This window comes from Octopus bimaculoides, chromosome 7 (genome assembly GCF_046866305.1).
Source record: "Octopus bimaculoides isolate indiv1 chromosome 7, ASM4686630v1, whole genome shotgun sequence".
Classification (NCBI taxonomy): Eukaryota; Metazoa; Mollusca; class Cephalopoda; order Octopoda; family Octopodidae; genus Octopus; species Octopus bimaculoides.
Window position 1 is genome coordinate 85,173,519 of NC_142934.1, and position 10,000 is coordinate 85,183,518.

The window sequence follows — 10,000 nt, forward strand, 5'->3', positions numbered from 1 at the left end:
GGTGGCGCCCGAGCACGACTTATCAATCTGGGACAAAATCGATTGACCGATTGAAAATAAATTGAACGACCGTTGGATTTAGAAAGTCGACTGGTGACGGACTTCGATTTGGATTATGTTGCAGTTCAATACCAATCAAGATTCTTTTGTCAGTCTGGTATGTTTGTATCAGCAGAGAGCTGAAGAAGTTATTTTGCCCGAAATACTAATCCATTATTGATAACTTTTTTCTTTCTTTCGTTCTTGACGACTGATACCTTGTGGTGCTTAGGTTTTATTGACTTTCTGTTGGCTTAACTCAGTTACAGTTAAGCCTTGAGTCTATACTAGAACAACAAACAATAACTGGGAAAAAAATGGTACATCACACCACTTACAAAATATTCAACCTCAATCCTGGACCATCGTTAACATCTGCACATTTTAACACTGTTTTGTATACAGCGTTTACATCGTTAAGACTGTCCTATCGCCAGTATTAGTGCTATAAGCGTTAATCCTTTTCAATTTTCCCTTTTCATTTCCATCATCCCATAGCAACCACCCTTAACAATACCTACAAATCACGATCATTATCAACGTTAAGAATCCCACCCGTCATCTTCACTAAAGCTAACTCCATTAGCGTTACAACGACCCCGATATCTGTACACACACACACGCACATATACACACACGCGCGCGCACACACACACCTTCATATACACATACATACATGCACGAATACGCACAAGCATGCGCAGAGGAATGAAAGTATTCCTGTCTTTTCTTATCAGACCATATCCCTGTTGATACGGAGAAATGTGCCAACACCCGTTAAACATTACATATATTCATACGATGCATTTTTACATTCAAACATTCGTATGTACATACATACATACATGCACAGAAGATATGTGTGTGTGCACGTATGCATATATATATATATATATATATATATATATATATATATGTATGTATATGTATGTATGTGTGAGTGTGTGTGTATGTATGTATGTATCACTGTATGTATATTACACCGCACACACACATAAATATGTATTTTATCATGCATATATACATGTACACATGCTTTGTAATGTATATATATATATGAGTATATATATATATATATATATATATATATATATATATATATGTGTGTGTGTGTGTGTGTGTGTGTGTCTGTGTATGTGTATGTATGTGTATATATATATATATATATATATATATATATATATATATATATATATACCACCACCACCACCACCGCTACCACATTTTTGACAATCTGTTTTTCTCCTCATGCTAGACTGGGCGTGTTTTTATTTCTCTGCATTCTGTGACATTAATTTGAATGATTGATAAATTCTCCTGGTTAGGACGCCAGTCTGTCTCAAGTAGTTTCCCCCATGGGAAAACGTGAACTTAGCACTACAAGTCAATGAAGCTTTCGTCATTTGTAGCCTTTCTTTGTATATGCGGTGAAAATAAACTTGTATACTTTCACTAGACTCACGAAAAATTACAGTTTTTTCTCCCTCCAATCACAACCTGCTTCTTAAGAAAGACAATGGGTTCTGAACGTATCAAAAAAAGACTTGCTGGATACCAGTAAAACGTCTTCTTATTTTCCTATAGTTTACTTGTTTGAGTCCTTGGACTACGGCCATGCTGGGGCACTAACTTGAAAGGCATAGCTGAACAAATTGATCCCAGTACTTATTTTTTAAATTTGGTACTTATTCTCTCGGTGTCTTCTGCTAAATTACTAAATTAGAAGAACGTAAACAAAGCAACACAAGCTGTCAAGCGGTGTAGACGCAATAACACACACACACACACACACACACACACACACACACACACATATAACACAAAGAATGGAAAATTGCACATTGTTTAATCCGCTTACGTGCGTTTCGGATATGATCGCATTTCATAATTCTGTGACTCCAATTTATATAATTTTTCGTTATTTGTGTTTTTCTTGTATTCTTTGTGACCTCATATCAAAATTAGTTGACGTTTGAACTTTGGATTTAAAAAGTGGACAGACAGCGAAAGGTTATTTTACGGCCGATGTGGTTTAAAATGACTTTCACTGGACTATTTAGCTAGCCGAGTTTGAACCTTAAAAAGTATTCATAAAGTATACGCTTGCTTCCCAACCACATCGTCCTGGGTTCAGTTCCACCTCATGGTACCTTGGGCTAGTGTCTTCTACTATAGCCCCGAGCCGGCCAAAGCATTGTGAGTGGTAGATGGAAACTGAAAGAAGCCTGTCGTATATATAGAAATGTATATATATATATGTATGTATATATTTATGTGTTTGCGTGTGTCTTTCTGTCTGCGTTTGTGCCCTCACCATCGCTTGACAACCGATGTTGGTATGCTTATGTCCCCGTAACCTAGCAGTTCGGCAAAATAGACCGATAGAACAAGTACTAGACTTACAAAGAATAAGTCCTGGGGTCGAATTGTTCAGTTTAAAAACTCCTTAAGGCAGTACTCCAGCATGTCTGCAGTTAAATGACTGGAACAAGTAAAATATCAATTTCTACTCCAGGCACAAGGCCCGAAATTTTTGGGGAGGGGGCCAGTCGATTAAATCGTCGCCAGTACGCAACTAGTACTTAATTTATCGACCCTGAAAGGATGAAAGGCAAAGTCAACTTCGGCGGAATTTGAACTCAGAACATAAAGACAGAGAAAATACCGCTATGCATTTCGCCCGGCGTGCTAACGATTCTGCCAGCTCGCTGCCTTCAAACAAGAAAAAGAATAAACGAATAAAAGAATTCGCGTGTGTATTTGTGTTTGTGTTTGCCCCTTTCACCATTATCACTTGTTGGCTTACTTACGTCTCCGTTACGAAGCGGATTGGCCAAGGTTCCTCAACCGGGATCCATCGAAGATTTAAGGGAGTTCCACGGACGCAATATAGTAAACTGGGGATCCATGGTTATTTTTCAGAGGCTATGAAAAAAATGTGCTTCAGACCAGTAAAGTTTATGTGCAATAAATTGGTTATACGTCTGTAAATCATAAACTATTTAAACAATTTATATATAATTCGTAATAATATCTAGATATCATTTTAACTACTAGAACTCTGTGATAGCTTGCGTGTGAGCTTGCTTGCGTGCGGGCTTGTCTGTTATTTAATACAGCTAGACCGGCGCATAATGGGAAAATACTTTGAAAGTAAAGTACACCTGAAATGTGAATACAAACAGAATAAAACAAGTTTCGCGTAAATTGGACCACGGATTCCAGAGATACGAGGTGTTTTTTTAGTACCTTCACAAATAGCCAAAACGGTGCATAAAGGGAAAATACTCCGAAAGTAACATAACCCTGAAATTGGAATATATAATACTGTGAAAATTGCTTCCATTAATTTTATGTTTATATTCACATAACAATTCCTTTTGCATTTTTGTAGAAGTGTGCGCATATGCCATAAATAAATGTTGTTACTGGAGTTCAAGTTTATCCCGGAAGTTCTATTTCTATTAGATGCTGTAAATAATCAATAATACCTTAACCCATTAATTTTTTAAATTCATATTTTTTGGCTTTGCCAGGTATCTTAGAAGTTAAAATGATATATAGTATTTAAATTTTCTTCATATGTGAATTATTTTGGAAATTATGATAAATTTCTCGAAAAGTTCCAAATGGGGATCGCTAAAAAAAAGCATATTCATCCTTTTTTATTCAATTGCATTAATAAACATTTTAGTTTTTTTGAAACTATAGTATCAGATGTGGATGTGTATGAAATATCAGTGAATGACATAGATGGGAAATGCAAAAAGAATTTTAAAAATATTTTCAAAGCAGTCAATATTTTTGTAGTTCAAAAATTGCGATTTATGACCTAAAATGTCCTCCAGAATTAGCCAGAGCTAACAATAACAAACTTTTACTGCTAAATATTGTTAAACACACCTCTGCAAATGCAATGCACGTATGCAATGCAGTTCACTTTAAATACTAACGAACAAACGGCAGTGAGACTGTTTTTAGCAGGTCCCCAAACCGGGGCTCATGGCGGGCAATGGGTTAAACATGAACTTGTAAACCAGACCTGTGAAGACACGAACGAATTGAAATATTTAACAGGATCATCATAAAATTAGCTTTGATTTACATTACAATATTGAAATCAGCTTCAATGCTTTATAACCTGAACCGTCAGTGACCCAAAGGGGTCACGGGTAGTCGAGTTTAATTATAAAAATATAATAGGATACTTTAAACATTGAATGGCTCTGAGGGTCTGCCCGAGCAAAACAGGAACCTAAGGGATCCAGGCAAAAGGAGCGATAGTATAAACGCCAGGGGATATCTTCGACTAAAAAAAAACCTTGCAAGACGGTGCTCCAGCAAGGCCACGGTCAAAATAACTGAAACAAGCAAATGGCAAGAGATAAAAGGGTTCATTTTAAATTCTCTCCCCAGCAAAAAGGAAGAATGCGGGACGAAATAACAGTCGCGTACTTACTTGTAAAGCAAAACCACACATGCACATACATTTATAAATGTATGTATGCACATGAAAATGTGTGTGTGTGCATATGTGTGCGTGTGCGTACGTGTGTGTGTGTGGGGGGGGGTGCGATTATAGGAGTGTGGGCAAATTAATCTACAAACTTATGTATAAATATTTACTTGTCTGAGCTGTCTGTTTTTATGAGGCCACGCTTAAGCTTATATATACATACGCACATCATCCGTCTATACGTGAATGAGATCGTATATTAGTTAACGTGTAGTGTATATATATATATATATATATATATATATATATATATATATATATATATATATATATATATATATATATATATATACACATATTTATATATGTGTATGAGTATTTGAGTCTGTGTGTATATTCCACATACAAATGCAGACCCAATACTTATATATGCTATAGGGACCAAAGGCGGGGAGGAAGATTGACAGAGAGCAAATAGAAGAGAAAAACGTACACAAAAACACAGACACATGCACATACACACATGTACACACACATATACAGATAGAGAAACACGCAGAAACACACAGAAACACGCACACATACATATATGTTTGTGTATGTGTATGTTTATATGTGTGTATACATGGATATATAAATATAAATATCTGTATATATATATATATACGTATATATATATATATATATATATATATATATATATATATATATATATATATATATATATATATATATATGTATATATGTATATATATATATATATATATATATATATATATATATATATATATATATATATATATATAAAGAAGTTTGAAAATGCCACTATATATGATAGATTTTAATTTTCTTACAGATATTTTATATGTTTCGGTTCTTCTTGAAAAAACGAACCTTATAAATATATATATATATATATATATATATATATATATATATATATATATATATATATATATATACACGTATACATATATCTGTGTGTGTATATATACATACATACATTTATAAATCGGATAGTATATATATATGTATATGTATGTATGTATGAATGTATCTAGTATACGCACGCGCACACATTTATATAAGTTTGAGAGAGACAGAAAAAAGAGAGTGTAAGTGTATGTGTGAGAAAGAGCGAGAGAGAAAGAGAGATAGAGAGACTAGGGAGAGGGAGTAGAGAGAAATGCAAATGTATAAACATGCACACGTACATTTGCAGGCGTCATAAACACCTGATTTATATGGACATTTGCCAAATACAAAGGTGTTCTTTAAGAAAAGAAAATAAGACATTTTATCCTTAATTAGAGAAGAGATAATTAGTTTTCTGCTAGAGGTAACTGACTAAACACACATATAATCATTATACAAGGTTTAATGGGTCTTGTGTAAATAAAATAGAAATGAAAAGAAAAAAGAATATTCACACATGTGCTTTTGCACTGGTATACATGCATATATGTGAGTGTGTATGTGCGCGCGCGTGTGTGTGCGTGCGTGCACGCACGTATGACTATATATCTATCTATACATACATACATACATACATATATATGTGTGTATATATATATATATATATATATATATGCATATATCTATGTGTATGTATATATATATATATATATATATATATATATATATATATATATATATATATATATATATATATATATATATATATATATATATATATAGGCGTAGGAGTGGCTGTGTGGTAAGTAGCTTGCTTACCAACCACATGGTTCCGGGTTCAGTCCCACTGCGTGGCACCATGGGTCTTCTACTATAGCCTCGGGCCGATTGAAACCTTGTGAGTGGATTTGGTAGACGGAAATGGAAAGAAGCCTGTCGTATATATGTATATATATATTATATATGTATATATATATTAGATATATATGTATGTGTGTGTATATGTTTGTGTCTGTGTTTGTCCCACCAACATCACTTGACAGCCGATGGTGGTGTGTTTACGTCCCCGAAACTTAGCGGTTCGGCAAAAGAGACCGATAGAATAAGTACTAGACTACCAAAGAATAAGGGCGAATTAAATTAAGCTGGCCTGTGTGGAAATAAAGCCTTACGGCAGGGATACAAAATGTCACAGGCACAGGGAGGAATATCGATGTGCACAGACTACGGCCGACTAAGAAAGAAGGATCAGACTGTGTCGAACGCCGGTCAAGTGGGAAGAGAAGAGAAAGAGGTAGAGGCAGAGGGCAAAAGAATTAAGGAGGGGCGAGAAAAAATGACAGGGACACAGTGAAGTGAAAAGAGGAGGGAAAGTGGGCAAGAAGAGAAGGAAAGGAAATGTGAGAGAGGGGGAACGAAAGAATGAAGACTGGAAGGAACGAATAAGCGTGAAAGGGCTGTTGTGCGTGTAAATATATATATATATGTGTGTGTGTGTGTGTGTGTATACATACACACACAACATATACTAACAAACATGCATGCATATGTATATGTAATTCCACAAAGAAACAAGATGAGACTTAAATAAGTAAAAAAATTCGTTGAAAATTTAAGCTGACAAGAGAAATGAGATGAGGAAACATTGGTTTCAAATTATGATGCCATGCCAGCAATTTCAGGGAAGGGCCTTAGTCGCTTATTAGTAAAGGGTACATATTTAACCGACGTGGAGAGAATGAAAGGTAAAGTCGACCTCGATGGAATTTGAACTCAGAACGGAAAGGCGGACGGAAAACCACTAAGCATTTCGCCCGTCGTGCTTGAGACGATGGAATTCTGGTTTGTGGGGTTTTATCCATTATAAACTGAGAAATTATGCTACATAGGACACTAGAATGTTCTGCGCATTCGAGAAGTGAAAGAAAATAGTCTGTCCGTCTGTCTGTCTGTCTGTCTGTCTGTCTGTCTGTCTGTTTGCCTGTCTGTGTGTCTATTGATTGGTTGTTTTCTGTATGAATATATGGGTTATGATCTGGAAAGTTGTTTACAATGGATACGATATCTTCACATTTGAATTAAATTTAATTTTATTTGTTTAAAAAATATTTGATTTGATTTTATTTGCTGCTGGAATCTTTGCATAGATTTGTTTTTTCAAGCTGGAATTTGATAGAAAGTTTTGGTTGGTTTAAAAAAAAATTGTGTTAATAAAACAGACATGTTTTCTTACATGGGAATCATGGAGCTATGATGAAGTAGTGCGAAATTTGATTCGCTTAATAAAGACGCATTTACACACAAACATACACAGACAAATCTCACATATACACAACGGGGAGAGAGAGAGAGAGAGAGAGAGAGAGAGAGAGAGAGAGAGGAGAGAGAGAGGGGGAGAGAGAGTGGGGGAGAGAGAGAGGGGGAGAGAGAAAGTTAGTTCTGGTTAAAAAAATCTCTTGCAATAAAAAACATTTTCATACAAAAAAATCTTGACGATATGATGGAGTGATGTGAAATTTGATTCGTTTATTAAAGAATATACACGCACACAAACCACCCCACACACACGTGTGTGTGCGTGTGTATATATAAATACACATATGAGTATACACCATATATGTATATATACACATACATGCCATATATATGTGTACGCATGTATATATTTTACACACACACACACACACACACACATACACATACACACACACACACACATACACACACACTCATTAATGGTTTCAGTTGTAGGACTACTGCCATGCTGGAGCACCGCCTTAACTTATTTTCTATCGGCAGGAAGTTGGTAGAATACATACATACATACATACATACATACATACATACATGCACACATACATACATATATACATACATGTATGAACTTCTCTAGATATGCAACTATATGCACGAACATACATAAAACAAGACATACAAATCTACACGTACACATACCTACATACATACATACATACATACATACATATATACATACATACATGCATACGTACATTCGTTCCTACACACATACATACATACATACATACATATAAACAAAATTACCCTGTTGTCGATGTTGAAATTCCAATCAAGGAGCCTTGGAACTAGGTTAGAAATCGACTCTTTCTCTATTAGTCAGAAATCTTGAAATGAAACTGAATAATGATATGTGTGTGTGTGTGTGTGTGAGTATGTATGTATGTATGTATGTATGTATGGCGTGGTGTTTATGTGTGTGTGTGTGTGTGTGTGTGTGTGTGTGTGTGTGTACTTATGTATGCGTACTAACAATACCCTGCTGTTGATGTTGAAGGAGTCTTGGTTCTAGGTTAGAAACCGGTTCTTTCTCTATTGGCAAGAAATGTTGAAATAAAGCTGAATGATGATATATATATATGTGTGTGTGTGTGTTTTGTGTATGTATGTGTGTGTGTGTGTATGTGTGTGTGTATGTGTACTTATGTATGCGTACTAGCAATATTGATTTAACCGAGACTTCGAGTTTCGCCTTTAACAGCTTATTGGAGCAGACCGTCACAGATGGCAACTCACGATTTGCTTCTGTTGGGGATTTTGCGAACTTCACTACTCGACACATCGTTGTTCTTTTTGCTGCTACTGTAGCAGATTTGTATGTTTTGCTTTATGTATGTATTTGCATATCTAGACATGCTCTCATATATATTTAATAGATAAACTTCTGGAAAGTTTTACAGACTTTAACAGTTCCAGTGATTGATTGAATCTGTAGTCTTTTAATTAGCTTTCTCCTGTTTGATTTTTGAGAAGCCTAATTTCTCAAGATTGGTATTTAGGCTGTGTGTTACATATCTCATATATATGTATGTATGTATGTATGTCATTGCTCAGTTTTATTTCAAGATTTCTTGCCAATATGGAAAGAGCTGGTTTCTAACCTAGATTCAAGGCTCCTTCATTGGAATTTCAACATCAACAGGGTATTTTTGTATGTATGTATGTATGTATGTATGTATGTATGCATGTATATGTAATTTCGGGGAGGGGTTGAGTTGATTATATCGACCTCAGTACACAACTGATATTCATTTTATGGACCCCGAAAGAATATAAGGCAAAGTCGGCCTCGACCGAATTTGAACTCAGAACGTGAAGACGGACGAAATACCGTAAAGCATTTCGCCTGGGGTGCTAATGACTCTGGCAGCTCACCGCCTTTATAACTATAATAATAATAATAATAAGAAGAAGAAGAAGAAGAAGAAACAAAAAGAATGAGGTGTCATTATTTACGTCTATGATATGCTATTATCGAGTTTCCCACTGGTCTGGTACTTTGTGATCAGAACCCCGGAAGAAACGAGAAAGTATAGTTCATCTCGGAGTGATTTGAACACAAATGATATTGATGACATCGTTGAGGAAATTGATAAGACCCGTCTGAAATTTTGGCTCAAGGTCAGCAATTTTGATGAGCGGGAGTAAGCCGATTAGATCGACCCCAGTGCTCCTCCAGGACTAATTTTTATCGATTCTCAAAAGGATGAAAGGCAAAGTCGACCTCAGCGAAATTGATAATAGTGGTAGACACATTGTGATACAGTAATTAAA

The 10,000-nt window shown here is 35.3% G+C and overlaps 1 protein-coding gene across 2 annotated transcripts in view; it reads left to right on the forward strand.

Moving 5' to 3' along the window:
* LOC106874267 (uncharacterized) overlaps nucleotides 1-10,000 on the forward strand; it is a 150,290-nt gene that overhangs the window by 62,608 nt on the left and 77,682 nt on the right. The gene's annotated exons all lie outside the window — the stretch shown is intronic.